Source organism: Medicago sativa, chromosome 1 (assembly GCF_051527215.1).
Source record: "Medicago sativa cultivar Bolivia chromosome 1, Bolivia_mono, whole genome shotgun sequence".
Lineage (NCBI taxonomy): Eukaryota > Viridiplantae > Streptophyta > Magnoliopsida > Fabales > Fabaceae > Medicago > Medicago sativa.
The window spans coordinates 30,127,851-30,149,860 of record NC_140749.1 but is presented as its reverse complement, the minus strand read 5'-3'; the positions used below and the strand labels follow the sequence as shown (position 1 = coordinate 30,149,860).

At 34.1% G+C, this 22,010-nt stretch overlaps 2 long non-coding RNA genes across 2 annotated transcripts; both read left to right on the top strand.

Moving 5' to 3' along the window:
* The first annotated feature begins 10,873 nt into the window (after window positions 1-10,873).
* LOC146954166 (uncharacterized) lies at window positions 10,874-11,795 on the top strand. Its single transcript, XR_015031411.1, has 3 exons — window positions 10,874-11,011; window positions 11,103-11,177; window positions 11,280-11,795. It is a non-coding gene; the product is annotated as an uncharacterized LOC146954166 (long non-coding RNA).
* A 9,064-nt stretch (window positions 11,796-20,859) lies between these two features.
* Window positions 20,860-21,602, top strand: LOC146954165 (uncharacterized). Its single transcript, XR_015031375.1, has 3 exons — window positions 20,860-20,976; window positions 21,065-21,140; window positions 21,224-21,602. It is a non-coding gene; the product is annotated as an uncharacterized LOC146954165 (long non-coding RNA).
* The last annotated feature ends 408 nt before the right edge of the window (window positions 21,603-22,010 follow it).

Below are 22,010 nucleotides of genomic sequence, written 5' to 3'. Positions count from 1 at the left end.
AACAAGCTCCCAGAGCTTGGTATGATAGACTAAGTAATTTCTTAATCAAGAATGATTTTAAAAGAGGACAGGTTGATACAACACTCTTCAGAAGGACCCTTGGGAAAGATATTCTTGTTGTGCAAATATATGTTGATGATATAATATTTGGTTATACTAATGCATCTCTTTGCAAGGAATTCTCTAAGTTGATGCAGGATGAATTTGAAATGAGCATGATGGGAGAGCTGAAGTTCTTCCTTGGCATTCAATCAATCAATGCAAAGATAGAGTCTATGTTCATCAATCAAAGTACACAAAAGAGCTTCTGAAGAAGTTCAAACTTGAAGATTGTAAAGTGATGAACACTCCAATGCACCCTACGTGCACCTTAAGCAAAGAAGATGAAGGAGCTAAAGTAGATCAGAAGTTGTATAGAGGTATGATTGGTTCTTTGTTATACCTCACTGCATCTAGGCCAGATATTTTATTCAGTGTATGCTTGTGTGCAAGATTCCAATCAGATCCTAGAGAATCTCATATGACTGCTGTCAAGAGAATCTTCAGGTATTTGAAAGGAACAACTAATCTTGGACTCCTTTATAGGAAATCCTTAGATTATAAGCTAATTGGATTCTGTGATGCTGATTATGCTGGTGATAGGATTGAAAGAAAGTCAACCAGTGGCGATTGTCAATTTCTGGGTGATAATCTTATATCCTGGACTAGCAAAAGACAAACAACTATTGCTATGTCTACAGCAGAAGCAGAATACATTTCAGCTGCAAGTTGTTGTACACAACTACTGTGGATGAAACATCAGTTGGAAGACTATCAGATAATTGCTAACAGTATTCCCATTTATTGTGATAATACTGCTGCTATTTGTTTGTCTAAAAATCCAATTTTGCATTCAAGAGCCAAGCACATTGAAATCAAACACCATTTTATCAGAGATTATGTTCAAAAAGGAATTTTAGATATACAATTCATTGATACTGAAAATCAATGGGCTGATATATTTACTAAGCCTTTAACTGTTGAAAGATTTGATTTTATAAAGAAAAATTTGAACATGCACTACGTGTCTGATTAAAGAAAAATCAGAAGCAGTAGTCCATCAGAAGCTCTTTATTGAGGTTCTGAGGAAAACTCGCTTCTGATGATGACGTCAGCATCTGAAGTCCAAAAGCTGGATTTATTGCTTCTGAATAGTTGAATTAGTGGAAACGCTGGGAGTTACTTTTTAAAAGTAACTTCTGGCCCACTAACTTGGTAGTTACTCTGTGAACTTCTTACGTGGCCTGTATGTATTGGTGTATAACTAAAAGGGCAATGATGATTTAATAGCTTTGAAAGTACTTTTCACGCGCCCCCAATTTTGTCATTAATGTTATGTTTGTTTGTCTCTTTTGAATTGCAATCGTTTTTACTTTTAACACTTTGTCAATTCACACACTACTCACTCACAACAAACACATTTTGCTCTCAAACCTCTTGCGAAGTAAGCGCAAAAAGCTTAGAACCCTATATTCTCTAAATCTTCTTCAATCATCATCAAATGGCATCATCAAGCTCAAAAGTTTCAGAATCTACGTTAAGCAAGCAAGGCGCATCAGGATCTGGGTCAGTCTACAAAGAAAAGACTATGGATATTCCATGGAAATCCGTAATTGTCCAAGTAGAATCGCCAGTGGACTTCGCTTCACTTAAGAAGTACGAAGTGGACATGGAAGGTTATGTAGAAACTCAGAAGCTGTCCGGATACTTCAAGATGCTTAATGGGCCAACTTATGTGAACTTGGTCAAAGATTTCTGGTTGAGAGCTGAAATCGTCAATGGAAAGCCTGTGAAGGTAGCAGGGAAACAAGTTGGGTCGAAGAATAAAAAGATGGAGATAGAGCTGAATCCCACTTCCTTCAGTAGCCTTGAGATAAGGTCTGAAGTGATGGGTATTCCTGTAACCATCATAGAGGAGATTATCGCTAAAGCATGCAGAGTGGATGCAGAAGGAAGATTCCAAGAAATAGTAAAGGCGGAAGATATCCTTCTGAAAAGCTACTGCAACTTGCTCTTGGGTGGGAATTCAAAAGCCAAGACATCAGAGATGGAGATTCACCACAGAATGTTGGTGAAGTTCTGCACTGATTGTTTCTTTCAGAGAGGAGGAGGATCTGATCAACCAAATTTTCAACAGAAACTAGCTATCTACTTCATGGCAATTCAGAACAAGATCAACTTCCCAAGATATGTCATGGATCATCTCTGTTGGGCAATCAATGAAGGCACTATCAAAGGAAGAAAGCAAGTACCCTATGGAAGATTATTGTCTGAAATCTTCCACCAAGGAGGAGTACTGAAGGTTCTAAAGAAATCAAGGGATGCATCTGACAAATGTTTCAAGGCCTCTACTGCTGAGAAGATTATCAGTAGCAGGACCTTGCATTCCATGCATTATTTTAAGACAGCCCCTAAAGATGAAAAGTGGTTGGAAATGACTACAGCTGAATCTGAGATTATCAGGGACTTTCCTTCCATCATTAAGGAAAGCAATCCTGAGATCTTAGCTAAATCAGCAGCTGAGTATGTCTTGGAGGAAGAGGAAAGTCCTCAGGAGGAGGCTGCTCCTACTAAAGGAAAGAGGGCCAGAACCTGTACTGAGTCAGAAGCTGCTGTTGCTAAAACCAAAAAGCAAAAAGTTGCTAAGTCTGAAGCTGAATCTGTTTCTGCCAAGGATAAAGGAAAGAGGCAGAAGGTTGGTGCTGCTTCTATTCCTCAGAAAAGAAGAAAGGGTAAGGCAGATCTGGTAATCACCGAAGAGCAGCTGGAGGAAGCTCTTGAAGAAATAGAAAAAGAAGAAGCAGAGCCTAAGCTGAAAAGAAAGAAGGCTCCACTTGACAAGAAAAGCTCCATGGTTCAAGTGACTCTAGCCATGAAGAGAATGGCTAAGGAACACTCTGATGACTTTTTAGCAAATAGGCGAGAAGTGAAAGCCATGAAAGAACTTGAAAGAGAACAGGAAGGAGAAAGAATACTAATCGTGGATGAAGCTGATGATGAAAATGTAGAGCAAGTTCAGAATCTTGGAACTTCAGAAGCAGTAGATAACTCAGTAATGTTATCTAAGGTACCTCAAGTTTCTCACACATCTTGTACCACATCCTCTATTCCTTCTGAAGACACTTCTTTTTTAGATCACCTAGAAAGTCATTATCTAGGTGAACTACCCTAATCTAGCTTTAACTCAACCTCAGAAAAAGCCTCTGAGACAACTCCAGAAGCATCCGCTTCTGATAACGTTGTTTCAGAAGACCCCCCTCAACAAAAACCTTCACCAGATAAAGCCTTTTCACCCCCTACAACTTCATCACCCCCAACTGTTCCTGAACCATCTGTTCCTGAACAACCGATTCCTCAAAAGACCGTTCCTGAACATATTGTTCCTGAACAACCAGTTACTCAACCCATTCCTGAACCTGCACCTGAAACTGCCACTCCTGAACACATTGTTCCTGAGCTAACCTCTGCTTCCATAACTCCTTCACCAGTACAAGTTATCAAGATCACCCATCATACTAGTGTATGTGATATGGACACAGACTCTGAGGATGATCAAAATGATCATGCCTCTGATATGGTAGTTGACCCCACTCCTGACCAACCATCAACTAGCCAATCCTTAACTACAAATGACCAATCATCATCAAACCTACCCATTGTACACTTAGCCCCTCCAAAACCCTCTAAACAACCTTCACCTCCCACCATTTACCTGGACTCTCAAGTACTACAAGATGTGTGGGAAGATATTGCTTCTGAAGTTTTCAGACTGATAGCAGGAAGAAATGACTTGGGTCATCAAGTTAGCTATCAGAAGCAATGGAGAAGGATAAAAGAAAGGGTCGTCAACCTGATTTCAGCTTTGCATGATTCCTGCATTGAGGCTCAAGAGCAAGCCAAGCAGAAGCTGGAAGATTGGTTGAATGGAATAGAAGAGAATGCTGGAGATGTTGAAGTTCTTGGTACTTGGGTGAAGAATCCACTCAGTATCAGAGGCAAAGAACCTGATGAATTCCTGCCTAAGGAGCTGCATCTGATTATTCCTTCTGAGATCCTGGAGAAGATTGATGCACCTAACCTGGCTCTAGCTCAGGAGAACAAGGTGCTCAAAGAGGAAAATGACAGGCTTGAAACAGAGCTACTAGAGCAGAAGCTGAAGATATCAAAATTGGAAGCTGATATGCAAGAAGCCAAGATCAGAGAAGACAACTACAGAAAAGATATGGACAAGAAGTATGCTGATGTTCAAGAGCTTCTGAAGAAGATTTTAGAGAAATAAGCCAAACCCATAGTTGCACACTTTTAGCTTATTTTTTTTGTCTCTTTAGGCTTTTAATATTCTTTGATCATCTCTGCTTCTGATTTAGTTCTTTTCGCTTCTGATATTATAAGCTTCTGAATTCTTCCTGCTTCTGAAAATCTTTAACTGTTTATACCTTGCGTGTTATTATTTGCTTTGATAATAATGCTTGCTATGCTTGTTTATTTAATCTTTGAAGATGGTTAATATGCTTTAAAATAATTTGAATTATGCTCTGAACCTTTAATCTTATGTTTTTCTCATCTCTTCTTTTTGTTTATGTCTTTTTGCTAATGACAAAAGGGGGAGTATATGTGATAGTATTTAAAGGCTCTGAGCCCCATTAATAATATTTGATAATTTTGAAAAAAAAATTCTATCTTTTTGTTTTACCTTAAAACGGTGTATCAAAAAGGGGGAGTATCAAATTTCAAATAAAAATTAATTGAACCATTCTTCTTATCTATAAGTCAATTCTTTCAATTTTTTTAAGCTCTGATATTAATGTGCGAAAAATGAATTTAATTAACCTGGATAGTACTTAGGGGGAGCTTACAAACCTCACCTTAAAAACTATCAGACTCAGGGGGAGTTAGAGCTTACAAACCTCAGACTCTGAGCTTACAAACCTCAGAAACCCCAAAGTCAACTCGTTAATTAGATTAACAACAATTGACCAATTTTAAATACTATTGTTTGTCATCATCAAAAAGGGGGAGATTGTTGGAACAAAATGTGTTTAACAATGAACCTCAAAGAGTTTTGATGATAACAAGGTATTAAAAATTGTAAATTGGACTAGCTAATATTTGTTCAAGTGTACAGGACCACAGTTAAAAAGTTACTTCATTAATTGGTTCTGAATGAGCAAATAAAGAGCAAAAGAAAATGAAGCTTAGATGATTCTGAAGGCAATACGCTTCTGAAAGTAAAAGCGCTCCTGAAGTCAAGCTGCTCCTGAAGAAATAGTGCACCTGAAGAATAGTGCTCCTGAAGACAAGAGGTCCAGAAGCCACATTATCAGAAGCTGCATCATCAGAAGCTGCATCATCAGAAGCTGCACCTGCAGAAGCTGCATCATCAGAAGCTGCCTCATCAGAAGTCATTTCACCAGAAGCTGAAAATCAACTGGATTTGCAGAAGATTCAAAGATTGAAGAATCTACATTGCAAAAGCTGTCTATTGGATTCGAAAACACAGCAGAAAATTTGTGGAACATTGCAACGGTCATTTCAAAGGTGTTTTAAGGCATGTGCTTGCAATTTGGACGAAAGCGTTGACATTGTACTATTGTACGAACTGTACAACCACCTTCTCCACTACTCTGTTTTGTGTCCACGCTACAAGACAAGAAAACAACACCAGAATACGGCTTCGCCTGCAAAGATGTTCCTTTGGATAAGGAATGGATTTCAAATTTGTTCTTCATATGACAACAACCAAATCAGGCAAAATATCATTGGTGAAAGATCAAGCTTCAACAACGACTCTTTGGTGTGCTGGCAATTTCACAACGTCTCTTTCACACCTCTATATAAAGGAGTGAAGACTTAGAGTTTTTGTAATGCAAGAACGCTGAACGAAAGACTCACAACATCTTTACAAGTGCCAAACCTCTGCTGAAATTGTTCTGCATTCAGTTAGAATTTATGTGTCTCAAAGTCATATCTTAGAAATTCTTAAGTCCATTGAGTCTGTATCTGATTTATATTGTGAGCACCTCTGATTGTATATCAAGTGTTCAACCTTAAACAATTTTCTGTGTAATTTTGTTTAGTTAGGAAGTCTCTTGCAGTTGTGCTTGAGCAGGAAGTCTCTTGATTGTGTTCTTGAGCAAAGGAAGTCTCTAGCTTGTGTGCTTGAGCAAAGGAAGTCTCTTGCTTGTGTGCTTGAGCAATTGTAATCAGATATTACTCTTAGTGAAATCTCCTTGGAAGTGCAAGGGGGACTGGACTACTTCCGGATTGTGGAAGGAACCAGTATAATTGCTTTGTGTCGTTCTTCTTCTCTCTCTCTGTTTTTATTCTGCTGCATTTAGATTTTGATCATCACTTCAGAAGCTGTCTCACTTAGCTTCTGATCAGTGTGTTCAGGTTTTAGGAGAAACGAAGAATTTTTCAAAACACAATTCAACCCCCCTTCTTGTGTTTTTTCTCACCTTCAAATAGTGTGTTATGTTTGGATGACAATAATGGAAGAACAACTACAAAAATTGATTGATGAACATGAATCTAAGGTTGAAGATTTGAAGAAAGAATTTGCACTACATATTTCTGCAATTAATGAAACTATGAAATATAAGATTATGACTTTGAAGACCGAAACTGAGATCCAGATCAGAACACATAAAACACTTGAAATCTTGGAAGGTCTATCATGTTTCAAAACAACCATTATTGAAGGAAATGACAGAACGAAAGAAACGAAGGAAAAAATTAAGGTTTGAAATGATTCTTTAGTTAAACAATCATATGAGAGTATACGATAGATTAATCTTTTTTTTTAATGTTCCGTAAAAATTTAATGGTTCAGAAGCAAGCCATTAAAAATACTCTCAGAAGCAAAGGCATAGGATGAACAGTAATAATGATGATTTGCACTTTGTGCTGTTGTGAGAAAAAATGGGGTGCACTAGTAAAAGTACAAATAATATTAAAAAACTAAGATTAGGGTTTTTTTTCTCTGTCCACAGCCGGTTGCAATGGACAGGTGTCCTGGCAAAAGCAACTTTCCCATGGTGGGAAGGGAGAGAAGTTCGCTTTCCCAGGTTAAATGACACCATATCTTATAGTCTAAGTTGTTAGCTTGAGTTGCAAAACAAAATTGCATTGTTATTTTGTAAAATTGCATGCGTATGTTAGGTATCTCCATATTCCTACCTATTTCAATATATTTTTTCATTTGATTGATTCTGGATCTAAGCATGTCCTTCATAAGACAAATTTGTTGGTGCATAAGTATCTCTTATCAATATATTATCCATCTTAAAATGGTGATTGGAGGATAGAGGAAATTGAGAGTTGGGATTCGAATGATATAGTGAAGAAATTAAGGGTTATTCCTCCTCCTCATCCTGATCAGGGTCCAGATATTAGTGTTTGGATTGGAGCTAATATGTGGGAGTTTTCTGTTTCCTATGCTTATAATGAGTTATATAACTTTCATGTTAACACAAGTTTGAATTATTGGAAGAAAATATGGAAGCTTAAGGTTCAGGCAATAATTCGTTGCTTTGTTTGGATATTACATCATAATAGATTGTTCACCAATAGTAGATTGAGTGACGCACCATGGGTCGGAGTTCCGTTATCATTGTGGCAACGTCGTTGAAACGATGTTGCATGTGCTACGAGATTGTCCGTTAGCTATTGGCGTTTGGCTTAATATGGTTGGTCTTCAACACCGCGACAATTTTTTTAATGCCAATTTGCAGCAATGGATAATATTAAATATGAATACAAAGTTAGGAATGGGTGGCATGAAGAATTGGTCTGAATTTTGGGCATCTGCATGTCATTCATTATCGTATTGGAGGAACAAAATGCCCCACGATAGTGGAAGTGTGTTGCCTAATAAACCTTGGCTAGAAGTGTTGCAAAGGGTACAAATTTATGATGTAACAACCAATAACAATGCTGTCATGCATAATAATAATAAGGTGATTGAAAATATACATTGGCAGCCACCTAGTTTAGGCTGGATTCGGCTAAATCCAGATGTAGCTGCTAAGGGTGAAAATATTGCAGGATGTGGAGGAGTTCCAAGGGGAGATAGCGGTGAGTGGATTTGTGGCTTTTCAAAAGGTTTAGGAGTGTGTAGTGCATATGTTGCGGAACTTTGGGGTGTGTTTGAAGGTTTGAAGTTGGCTCTATGTTATGGGTTTTTGAGGGTGGAGGTTCATGTTGATTCTCAAGTAGTGGTTAACACTATTTCTTTTGCAAAAGGTGGGTCACCCTTTAACATCTTGATTGTAAGATGTTTCTAATCTACCCAGTTTTTTTTTGCAGGTTTCATCTTTGCAAATGTTTTTCTTCTCTTGGATTCTTTTTATAACAACATTTTAAGTGGGCCAAGTTTAATAATTTTTCATTTCGGCTAGTAAATTCTTCCTACATAGTTGAAACAACTATCAAATTAAAATTGATGAAGACAATATTAGAAAAAAAAAAGTCAGCATCCGTAATATAAAAAAAAGTCGGCGTCCTTAATAATAATAATGTCCAAGCGCATAGTTGTAAATTTGTTTCTTATGCTTATCACTGTATTTTTTTACAGTAACATATATTAAAACATAAGACTCGTGTGTCGCACGAGTAGGCAGTCTAGTTAGGTGGATTGTGTGAAAATTGGTGTTTTAATGATAGGGTAACCTTAGGGTGATGTTTATGGGCGATTGTGTGTATTTTGGGGTCAAAATCAGAGCTTGGAGGAGCTCACATTGTGGAAATCACGAAAAAATATGTTTTTCCGCACAGTCAGAAAAAACACACGGCCGTTCTTAAAACACATAGGCTGTGCTCTTTTCTCTGCCCTTTTTCTGAACAAAACGCACGGTTGGCTCGTTTAACAACATTTAAAAATTACCAGTTTTCCTCATATAATGTCATAAAATGAGTTTTGAAAGTGAAAATTAAGGTCTCGTAGCATTGTATTTAGACGAGGAAAGTATGGTTAGGTGTTTTAAAAGTGATTCTCTTAAGGCAATGATGAGTCTAAGATATGAATTAGCTAGGGGTGTATAAGATGCAAATAAATGGAAAATATGGAGTGATGAATTATAATAATTGATAATGTTAAAGGTGACAATACTAGCAAGGTAAAATATTATTAAGTTATAATAAAAGTCATGGTTGAGATTAATGAGTTTGTTAATGGTGTTATATTTGGTGCGAGGAAAATATTATGTTATAAAGTATTTGGTGAGATGAAAATAATATGTTATATCCCTAAAAAAATGTTATAAAATTATTATTGATAAGATGAAATACCATGTTATAAAGCTATTATTGATGGGATAAAATAATATGTTATAATGTTATTCGATGAAATACTATGTTATAATGTTGTTTCATTGAGTATGTGTAGCACCTATTTAAATAAATATACTTGTTATTTAATAAATAAAATTCGGGTTCTTAGGGTGTTACACACGACATGAACACAAAGCCTAGAATAAAAAAACATAAAACATTTCTACAAAATATTCTTGATCAATTCTCATATTTCAAACATGTAATCCAACGGTAATTTTTCTCCTAGAACATATTCATTTTTTTTATAATGACATTTTTCCCTCATTAACCAATTGTAATAAACAGAAAAAGCAGCAAAAGCCTAGATGAAAGGAGACACGTAATGTATTTGACCTATTGACCAACGGTCTTGAACGGTGAAAGTAACGGTAGTTGTACCGGTAACAATAAGGGCAACAATAACTTACACTTTACAAAATTCATTTTATAAATATTTCACCTTCATACACAGTTTTCACATCATTCTCAGAATAATTTCAATACTTTCAAAATGGTAAAATATTTTCTTATTTGAATCACTATACTTGTCACTGTTTTGTTTCTTATTAGTATTATCAATATGGGTTAATAGTGTTTTCCCCCCAGGAAATTTTCAGTTTGGAATCACTCCTTTTAAAAAAAAAATAATTAGCGTTGGTCGAAAATTCTGGAAAAACAAATTCTGAAAATGGCCTATTAGGGGGGTATTTTGGATTTTTTTTAAAAGGCCTGATTCCAAACCGAAAATTTCATAGGGGATAAACGAAAATGACCTATTTTACAAGGGGAAAATCACTATTAACCCTATCAATATTGAAGAATTTGGAGCAGGTTATGTAGGAATAAATATATTTAGCGTTTTCCTATTATTAGCTTTTGCTTGAATTATTACAACATATTAAAATATTTTCATGGTTTATTTATTTGTTACTATTAAATAAGATGATATTTTTATGTTTTGTATTTGTGACAAAGTTTTTGTGTCAAAGTGGGATGTTGATTTGGTTTTTCCGGTATGTGTTATGATGAAAGACCTTGCAAGATAGCGGACAGAAGTTTGTTGGTTGAAATGATAGTTGTCCTGAGGTTATGCATTTGAAGAAATTATAACTAACCTTTGAAGTTAGACTTGGAAGATGATACACGATTATAGGTGGATTAACACCTCAAACCATTGTAATTTTGATATTTATTTCAAAATATTTATGTTATGTCCTCTAATATCATACTTATATCTAATCCTACTTAACATTGCTAATGACTTTGCAAACCCTAAACCTATAATTTTTGGGCACCAATCATGCTTATCCGTTGGATCAAATCATCTGGCTAGGATTAGATCTCATCCTTTGATTTGATCAGACTTCAAATTTTCATTTTCCCATGCCTGTTACGTTCCATGCTCTTGGTTAGGCATTTCCCACTTTCCAACTTTCATGATTGCATTAAATGTTGTTATTGTTTCCCAAACTTTTGTGCTATACCAATGTAGAGTTATTAATTTATATCCATGATACATGGTGTATCTGAAGGTGTATATATACAATGGAACCACTGTACTCATATCTCATTCTTTTCCAAATTCCATCGTATCCCATGGGAAACAAATAAATTGTGTTCATCCCAACACAAATCCATCGTTGCTTTACACAAAATCAAGGTAGTTTTGTGATTACTATCCCACATAATAGTCAATTGTGTTCATACTCTTATAATTATCCCCTGACCTCAAATAAATTGTTTTATTGTAGATGTGTTCTGACGAGGAAGGAGTGGATGACCCTGATGTCAACATATTGAATTTTCCTAATGAACCATCCATTGAGGTGAGCAATCCAAGTTTTGAGCTTAACCATTTCTTTTTTGTGGAGAAAGTTTCAATCAACATACTGATTTTTCTTTTTCACTTTTGGTTTGCTATATAACAGATTCGACTACTTGAAGGGGGGATTCAACAAAATCTGATAAAAAGCAGCCTAACCAAAGAGATGCAGTCGAGGAACTGACACCAGCTAGCAAGACGAGTGGCAAAAGATCTGCTGGAAGTCCCAATTAATATTGAAAAGGAGCTTCTGTAACTGCAAGGATCAACAACCAAACCTGTCAATTTGAAGTCTATCAAGGTTGAGAAGAAGTAAACATGTTGGAGTAATACATGTTGCATATCGGTGTTGCCGTATTCTGGAAGTGTTTGCCTACCAGCTGTTCATGGATCATAATAATAATAAAGTCTGTCGCCGTAATTTAGAATAATTTCTTGCTTTTTTCCTAATTTTTGTACTATGGATGGATGTTTCTATTTTGCTTATATGTCGCTGTCGTATTTATTTGTTTTGGAATTTTGAATACCTATCATGGCATTCAGTTTTTAAGTACAATGTTTGTTAAACATTGCTCTTCCAATTTAAGCTTCTGAATCTAAATTTTCTATGAACCGTTTTGAAAAATATGGACAACATCATCTTATTATTAATGAAAATGCTATAACATCTTCCTCCCAAATCTAATGACTGTATCTAAATTTTACTATAAAATTATTATTCGTGACAATTTGAACTTAACTTCATATGCAAAAGAAACCAAATTCACGTTCAATGTAAAAAAAACTTCGTTTTTTGGTAAATCAGTAGCGTAAGGATATGAACTGAAATATGTGGCTTAACGCATAAAAGGCATTATTCATGTACAGGCTTCAATTTACACTGACCATCATCGGAAAAGCACCACAGTAATTTCTGTTTGCTTTGTTTCAAACTTTCTGTAAATTCAAATGAGGTGCTTCAGTAGTAGCTAAATTTTTAACTGTCAACTTACAAAAAAAATAATGCAAATTTGCTTACAATCATGTCACAATAATAACAATGTTCAATGTATTTTTCTGTAACTTTTATATGCCTTATTAGTCATGCCAAATGCGTTAATAAGTTTGTTAATTTGATAGGAATCAAATTATAGGTGAAATCTTTGGAATATCTCTAAGAGGACATTGTTTTATACAAGTTCACGAAGCATTTTCCACCGTAATTGATCATTTTCTTTTCTGCAGAACCTTTTTATTCAACGCCGTAATTTGAGAGACGGATACTATATTATGTACGAGACCTCCAACCATATTCAAGATTGATGCCGCAGTCATACTCAATCAAAACCAACAAGTGCGTACTACATATACATTTTATGCAGAGATTTACGCTTTTAATGAAAGAGCACAATTACGGTGCTCAATACATGAATTTAATCATTGGTTAGTTAACAACATTAAAGCCCTGCGCTGCACAAGGTGAGTTGAGTTATGGCAAGGAACTCATAAGTTGGTAAATTAGATTTCCAAGGTGATTACAGTTTACACTATAGCCTTCACTGAGGCAACTGCAATTCTGCTACACTGATGCCAAAATAACATCTGAAATTAAACAATCATCCTACACCGACACCTCACAAGTAAGCAAACACAATATTCTTTTGCAGCCATTCTCTTCCAATCTCCATCGCATGTTCATTATATCACAGTAAAGGTGCTCTCGGTTATTGTTCTTTTCACTAAAACGAATCATTTTGCAATATATTTAGCTTCTCCATTTTTAATGTCCCGGGCGATAGCACGGGTAAAAGTTCTAGTATATATCATATTTTTGTTGTCAATGCATTTCCATAATTCATCCGTAATAGTTACGTTATGCTCATTGGCCACTGAATTATATTTAATGCTTTACACAACTGTTACACTGCAATGTTCCAAATTTCATAGCAAAAAAAAAGAAAGAAAGCATATCCAAATTTCATATTTTTAGATGAAATTTCTTAATGTTAGGGTTTGGTTGTGGTGGTGTCTTGTGGGATTGCAGATTGGAGCTTCACTGTATTTGTTTGGTGCATCTCTACTACATGAAAGCATATCAAATAAGAGTTCGCCGACCATACTGTTTTATCCACTTTAACATTATGTTGAAATTCACGGCAAGACCTCCAAATGATCTGGAACAAGCTGTTTGTTAGTGTAAGAAAAATAATTAAAATTGAGTACAGAATACAAATGGTTTATTTATATTACATTGTGAGATTTCATGTGGGGTGAGGTTTAGTATGGGAAAGGGAAATTCTTTCCCTTCATGGGAAAGTATAAGGACAACCATAGATTTATTACTTCTTTATTTGGATGGCCTAGATTTATGACCTGGTAAGGGGAGAAACTTTTTGATGGTCACATGGTGGACCATGAAAACCGACCCCACCAATCATTAAATAACATTTTATCATTTGTTTGATTTATATATTTTTTTTGTAGCAAAAGATGGACCTGATTATTTTTCTTGGGCTTGTTGTTTGTAATCCATAACTTTATGGCTGTAGACATTGCTCTTCTTTCATTTTTGCTGTCTGCACCTTATAATGCTGCAACATTAAATTAAATTAGTGAGGGAATTAAGTTTTTAAAATTCTATTAAAAAGATAAATAATACGTGACATAAAATTAAATTATGTGGACTATTTACTATGACATAAAAATAATTTTGTTAACGTTTATTAAGTGTGACTTTAATTTATTTATTTATTAAAATGACTTACTAAAATGACTATCACATTTGAAATAACATGATGATTAATTATGTCCTTGAAAAAATTACTTACTAATAGACTTATAATTAAACTAGGCATGAGATTCTTTCATTTGGAGAGTTTGAACGGTCGCTGAACAATTATATAATTGGTTTAGGTCTAAGAATCTTTCCTTTTCGGTGAGACCTTGGATTTTGAACAATCACTAAACAGTCTTATAAGTGGTTTAGGTCTAAGAATCTTTCATTTCCAGTGAGACCTTGGAGTTTGAACATTCAATGAACAATCTTACAAGTGATTTATGTCTAAGAATGTTTCATTTCCAGTGAGACCTTGGAGTTTGAACAATCAATGAACAGTCTTATGAGCGGTTTATGTCTAAGAATAATTCCTTTCCGGTGAGACCTTGGAGTTTGGGCATTCAACCAACAATCTCACAAGTGGTTTAGGTCAAAGAATATTTAATATCCGAAGAGACCTTGGAGGTTGAACAATCAATGAACAGTCTTATAAGTGGTTTAGGTCTAAGAATCTTTTTTTTCCGGTGAGAACTTAAGGTTTGAACAATCAATGATCTGGCTTACAAGTGGTGTATGACTAAGAATATTTCATTTCCGATGAGACTTTGGAGTTTGAACATTCAATTAACAGTCTTACAAGTGGTTTAGGTCTAAGAATCTTTCTTTTCCGGTGAGACCTCAGAGTTTGAACATTCCATGAACAGTCTTTCAAGTGATTTATGTCTAAGAGTCTTTCATTTCCGGTGAGACTTTGGAGTTTGAACATTCAATGAACAGTCTTACAAGTGGTTTAGGTCTAAGAATTTTTACGTTAACTGAAATTTTACTAGCTTAACTGTTTTAGTATACTCATTTAGGGTTAGGGTTAGGGTTAGGGTTAGGGTTAGATTTAATTATTTTTTTTGAGCAGATTTAATTTTTTTTAGCAGATTTAATTTTTTTTTTTAACATCAACACTTGTCGCAACATTTGATAATTTATTTTAATTGGTTTCTTTCTACACCAACTCTTGATTTCTAATTTATTTGTAACCAAAAAAAATGATATCTAATTTATTTGTCATTTAATCAAATTTATGATAACATTTATACACCTGCAGACGTGATGTTGTTCTTGAAGGGTATTTGCCATTTTTCTTTATTTTGCTCTAACTTTTCTTCTCCGCTCTCTAACCTTACCCTTATCAATCCTCTAGCTTCCCTGTTCAAATCTACTCTTAAAATACATGGCGGCTTTTAGCAGTACTGATTCTAACACAAACTGGGGTCGTTTATCGAACACGCCATCTTTGAAAACAAAGTCAAATTCATGCGTTGAAGATTTTGAGAGAGAAGAGGAAAATGGCCCAAAACCTAGAATTGTTGTACAAGGGTCGTGTATGAGACTGTTAAGCGTTGAAGAACAGATCGAAACATTGATTTTCTATTACGACGGTTTAATCAATGGATTGAAAACAGATTATGAAGGCAAAAGTGAGGCTGTGGGAAAAACAATGGAGGTTGAGATGAACAAACTGAAGGGCAATTTTGAGACTCAGATCTCTGAAATCAAAAGCTTGGTTGATGTTGAAGTAGCTGAAGTTCGAAAGGAGAACGTTGGAAAACTTTCAGAAATATGTGGTTTGCAAGAGATTCAGTGTTCTGAGATGTTGAAGATGAAGGAAGAGATTCATAAGGTATGGAAATCGATAACAATGGTTAAGTATTTGCTTTTTGCGATATTCATCTATTTCATCTGCAAAAAATTTAATTAGTGATAATAGCATCGTTTAAGTATTTGCTTTTTCCTGATTAATATCCATCGTTTAAGTTACCTGGATGTGTAAGGAAGAAGTTGTTCATGTTTATGTCTGGTTATGTTATGTTAGTTTCATGTTTTTTTTGTTCTTCTGGTTATGCTGTTTTTAACATCAAGTATTATTAATCATGTATTATGTTGTTCTGGTTATGTGTGGTTATGATATTCAGATGCATTTTATTAAATTTTTAGTTTTCTGGGTTTTTTTTTACTTGTCATAATTTATTTAGCAATTTCTGGAGAAATGTTCTAAGTATTAGTATTGAACAACATGTCACCATTACATTTCCTTGTTAAGGTTAAATTAGATTGAGTTCACTAATACCATGTTCTACATATAATACAATGAAAACTATTACGGCACAACAGATACTCAATGAGAAAAATTTGACATCAGAAAGAAATTGACAGCAGAGGATTTAGATCCATTATGATATTTATCCAGCACTTTTAAGAGAAATAAAAGCTTCTAGAGCAATTTCTGGAGACAGTAGAGCAATTTATGGAGAAAATCTTGTAACTTGAGCAATTTATGGTGAATTTAGTGATTATATTTAAAAAAATGAGTAAATTACACTCCACTCTCCTCAAAGATGCTTGAATTACACTCCCCTCCCATCTTATGTTAAAATATACACTCCCCTCCCCTCTTATTCAAAACATATTAGAAAACATTTCAATTCCCTCCCTTAAGAGAAGCATGAATTACACTCCCCTCCCCTCTTATGTTAAAATCTACACTTTACTCCCTCAATAATTTTTTTATTTCTAATAATCTAGCAAAAAATAATAATCTAACACATTTCGTAAACAAATAGTATTGCGGGTCTATTTTAATATATCCAAAATTTGAATACATATTTTTTCACAGTTTTTTTTCACAATTTCATTAACATATAGTTTTAAACCCTATTATAAAATATAAAACAACTTAAAATAAAATTTAAATATGTTAAAAATTACTAAAGACAATAAAATATGGTTATTTAAAAGTTAATTTTATACTCTAAATTATAAAATTAATATAAAAATATTTAAATTTAATTATCATTGACATTTAAACTATAAAGAAATGAATTTATTTTTCAAAAATGGTGGTTCAAAATTAGTATATATCATAAAATAAAAAAATTATGTTAAAATAGACTAAAGTGTAGTGCATATTTAATTATTAAGGGAGGGGATTGTAATTCAAGCATCTTATAGGGGAGTGGAGTATAACTTTAATTTTTTCAAGAGAGAGGAGTATATATTTTAACATAAGAGGGGAGAGGAGTGTAATTCAAGCATCTTTGAGGGGAGTGGAGTGTAATTTACTCTTAAAAAATTAATTTTCTTGACAAATAAAGAAGATGTGCAAATCGTGTAGAATTGTTGAATTGCAATTTTTTTATTTTAGTGTTTTATTTTTATATTTTAAAAAATTAATATATAAATTCAATTCAGCCAACTTGTGAAAGCAAGAAGTTTCAATGTAAAATTCAGTTCAGCCAACTTATCTCTTAGTTTGTAGAAAAGCAGATGTACGATTCACTTCTAAATTGCCAATAAATACTTAGTGTTCAGTTGATGGAACTTTCAACAGTGACTAGTCTAATCAAATGTGTCATGCTATGTACTTGTTTCCAAAAGCCTACTCTGTTAACACATAATCATCATGATTGCCTATAAATTTTGAAAGTGGTGTATGATAGATTTTTTTAAACCTTATCCTTTAAAAAAAATTGAATTTATTCTCCAAGAAACTTGAATGAAAAATTTTATTTTATAAAAAAAATTAAATGTTACAATGAAGAAGTCTTAATGGTGACCGTTATTAATTGATATCGTTAAAAAAAAAAATTAAATGTTACACTTGTCAACTTAAAAAAGGAAAAAATCAAATTTTCGTCGTATCTTTATAAAATATCGTTAAAGAGTGTCTCGGATACGTTTTTGAACGTAACAAAAAAATAGAATTTTCCGTGTATCTTAATTAAATATCGTTAAAGAGTGTCTCAGACACACTTGTCAACTTTAAAAAAAAAAACAAATTTTCGTCATATCTTTATAAAATATCAGTAAAGAATGTCTCAGATACACTTTTGAACGTAACAAAAAAAATAGAATTTTCCCTTTATCTTAATAAAATATCGTTAAAGAGTGCCTCGGATACACTTGTCAACTTTTAAAAAAATAAAAATCAAATTTTCGTCGTATCTTTATAAAATATCAGTAAAGAGTGTCTCAGATACACTTTTGAACGTAACAAAAAAATAGAATTTTTCCTGTATCTTAATAAAATATCGTTAAAGAGCGTTTCAAAGACACTTTTTAGAGTAATGGTTAAATGCATGTATACGAGGAATACACATAACACGTAAATTTGTAAAATCATATGCAATATTTTTTTATGGCATCGTTATTTTTTGTACGAGATCGTTAAAGAGTGTTTCAGAGACACCTTTTAGAGTAATCGTTAGTTGTATTACGTTGTGAGAAATAGGCTTTTGTTAGACACTCATTTCATTTTATTGTCATAAGCAGACACAATACCACTTTTTGAGACAACATGTCTCTATCCTACTTTTATAGTGTTTTAATAATAATTTAGAGAGAAAGTTGTATACCTTTATAGATTATGAGAAGAAAATTTAATTTTTTAATACAATTTGTTGAAAGGGCACGCTTATAAGAACACAAAGTGGGCATAAGCAACACACCACTCTCACACCAAACCATGGAGTTTTTCTTGAGTGAAGGCAATCAAGAAGAGATGAACATGTTGATTTTTTCTTGTTCTTTATAATCTTTCTATGACTATTTAACCCTTTTTTTTTAACTTTGCAACACTGTAACATTTATTCCTGTTCAGGAACTTGAATTTGATGGCACAAAAGCAAAATGAAGAACATGGTGCAACTGATTCTCTACCAAGTGAAGTCAGCATGGAGATGGTGTACAAGGAGCTACACACCATGAAATTGCTACTCCACAAAATCATTGATAACCAGGAGGTTTGTTTTAGGGTTTTTGTTTTATTATTTTCATTCAAGTTATCATACTACTATAAAAAAAAACCATTGATACATTATAAAATAATCTTTGAATGTTTATTTTGGAAAAAGCTTTTTTTGTTTTGTTTATGTTTATATACAAAGTTATATGTCATTATTTATAAACAGAACATAAGTGTTAATAACGCCTCTTGGTAAAACCATTGAAAAATGCTACACCAAAATTTGTATGTTTATTTGTAATGAATCTATCATTCCCTTATTGTAGGTGAACTATAATGAGCTGAATGATCTAAAAGTAACATGCAATGAACTTGTAACCTCTGTGAAAATTCTGGAGGAGAGAGAACATGGGACTGGTGTTTCCACGCAGCCCATGCAGAGTGATCCCAACCCCACTGAGAAGTTTAGGTCAACTCCACATAATTTGAAAGGTAAAAATGTTGTGAACTATGAAGATGAATTTGAAACCCACACTACAGGACAACCTTCAGTTGATGCTGTTATGGATGTTGATGTCTCAAATAATGAAGGGAGTTGGTCACAAACAATGGCGATAGCAGGTGAAGCTATACGTCCGTTCATACCAGGCGTTTGGCTGCATGAAGGTGTCTCACCTTCAGTACCAACTGAAGGAATTACCATTCCCATAAGCGACTTTAGGAGAGGCAAAGCTGGAATGGTACGTAATGGCTCTTAAAACATTGACTATTTATTCATTTTTGTTTTAATATTGTAGGTTTATGGCAGAACAATCAAAACTTAATCGTAAGTTTAGTGAGATGGAATATGGAAATTCAGTTATTTTCTTGATTGCAGCTTTACACTAAAAAGTCTTAGAAAATCAAAACAGAACAATATCATATAACCATGAAATTAGGATTGTGGCATAACAACCTACTTGTTCCTAAAGTTTAGGAACCACTTGTTGACTAAATGAAACAAACTACAAATAATAAACAATAAAAATAAAACAGCCACGTGCAGACCAAAAGCAAATAATTAACAAATATGATATGGCTAAACTTAATATATTTGTGTGCTCTATACAACTCTCACCTGTTGCAAAGACTCCCACTAAGCCTAAGAGGCTTTTCCATTCTCAATCACCCCCTGCTAGTGGTAAAGGAAAGAGTTCTAACAAGAAAGAGAAGAAGAAAAGTGGCGAGGGCAGTTCAAAGAAAGCAAGGAACATTGGGTTGCTTATACCTAAGGGAAAAACCCTCCATTTTCGTTCCACTGGTGACATGGACTTGACAGATTTGGAAGTTCAAGTTTGTGCTTATCTATTTCAGAAAACAAAGGAACTCAAACTTATTGAGGAGAGGTTGGTGAAGGCCGGTGAACTATCTGCCAATAGAGATGAATTGATGTCTCTACTCCCAACCAAAGTTGTTTCTGAGTTGGTAATGTGTTAAAATACATTAGTTTGTCTTTGTATAACATTACCATTATTGTATAAATCATTTATAAAAATGTAGCTTCTGTATTTGGTTATAGGTGATCACACTTATGACAGAGAATATTCGAGAGGCGCAACGCCATAAGACTTCACAAGCTGTTTGGTGCTTACCACCTTCCTTTGAGGTAATCATATAAATAAATAACTTCTTAGTTCATTAACTTTTTGTTGGGTTTAAAAATATGTACCTGTGCTTAAACTAAAGATCAATTTCAATGGATTAGGTGGACTATCAAAAAAATATGCCTCAAGTTAGGATATCACAAAAGTATTGTGCAAGGTGGATGCCTCCTTATCCTCATTTGAAGTTTGTAAGTATTTCCTTCCTAATGCCTCTTGCGTTTTATCTCAATCATGCTTAATGAATTTTATTAAATTTTGAGATGTTGAAAGTGATGTAACAAATATGTTGGCTTCAATAATGGATTGTTGTTATGCATATAGATATATGTTTCAATCAGAACAAGTATGAGACATTGTACATAATGATCATTCATATAGAAGAAAAGACCATCTACCATCTTAACTCAAATTTCCCCATCATTGTTGGAGAATTTAGGAAGCAAAAAATTGAAAAATTGGTAAAAGAAATTAATACAACTGCTCTTAAGTTACACCAATGCAGTAATTGATAACAATGCTAAACCATGTGCTCTAACTTTTTTTCGCAGGCAACTTTGCTCTCCCAAATTGTACTTGAAAAAAACTACAGCTCTGCCTTTCGCAACAAAGAAATGGACTTCCAGAATTTCAGTATTATGGAAGGGTATGGAATACCTTGCACTTTTGACAGGTTTGTCACACTTCAAAATTTGAATTTTCATAGTTTTTAATGAAATAATAATGAAATAATAATAATAGTCAATGAAAACCGTTTGTAGTGTCAACTCCGGTGTATGGCTCATGGATTGGATGTGCATGGAGCACTTTTTCAGACCAGATGTACTAATTGGCATAGTAAGATTGAATTACTCACCAGTTGTTGGTTTTATTAAATTACGTTTCTAAAAAATATAACTATTGAGTCTTTATATTTGCAGCTAAAAGAAAACGAAGTCAGGATGAAAAATGCAGCGACTTTGTTGTTGGGTCCACACAATGAGTTAAGGAGCCTTGTCGAAGAAAACACCGCTGAATGGATTGACGGACCACCTGCTGCTCCTGTTGATCATCCCATTAACCTTAGTGACTGAGAAAGCATTGTGGTGGTCAAATGCTCATATTTTTTGGTGTCTCTATTACCTATGAGCATGTTACCACCATCTTTTGATTTTTTGGTTATCACTCAAGAATTCAATTAGTTGATCTTCATGTGAAATCAAAGAGTGTATGCTATATTAATATCGTTTGTTTAAAACTTTGTTCCACGAATTGCTCTTTCACTCTTATTGTTTGGCAATCTTGGTTGTAATATTTAAAACACCTTATGATATCCTTATGTATGTTTTTTTGTACATGCCTATTTATCCAGTAATTCAGGGCCTTTTATATGTTTGTGCGCAGCTGTTGTGCGGCAGGGCTTTGTAGCCTTTTATGTGTTTCAGCAAAAATCAACCTTTGGTTTCACAAAATTAGTAGGGGAACACGAAAATTATACAATCAGGTTCAGTATAAGATGGATCTGTAACAAAATTAGTTCATCCTGGACCAATTTTTTTTCCACCGTTTGTTTATGTTATCTACAAATCTTATCATGGTCCACTCTTACAAAAATCAACCCCTAACTTTATCTTTCTCATTGCACTCTCTCTCTCTCTTCTCTCTATTCTAACTATGCAAAAATAAAACTGCAATATTTGTTCTCATCTCCCCCTCTAAATCCAATGG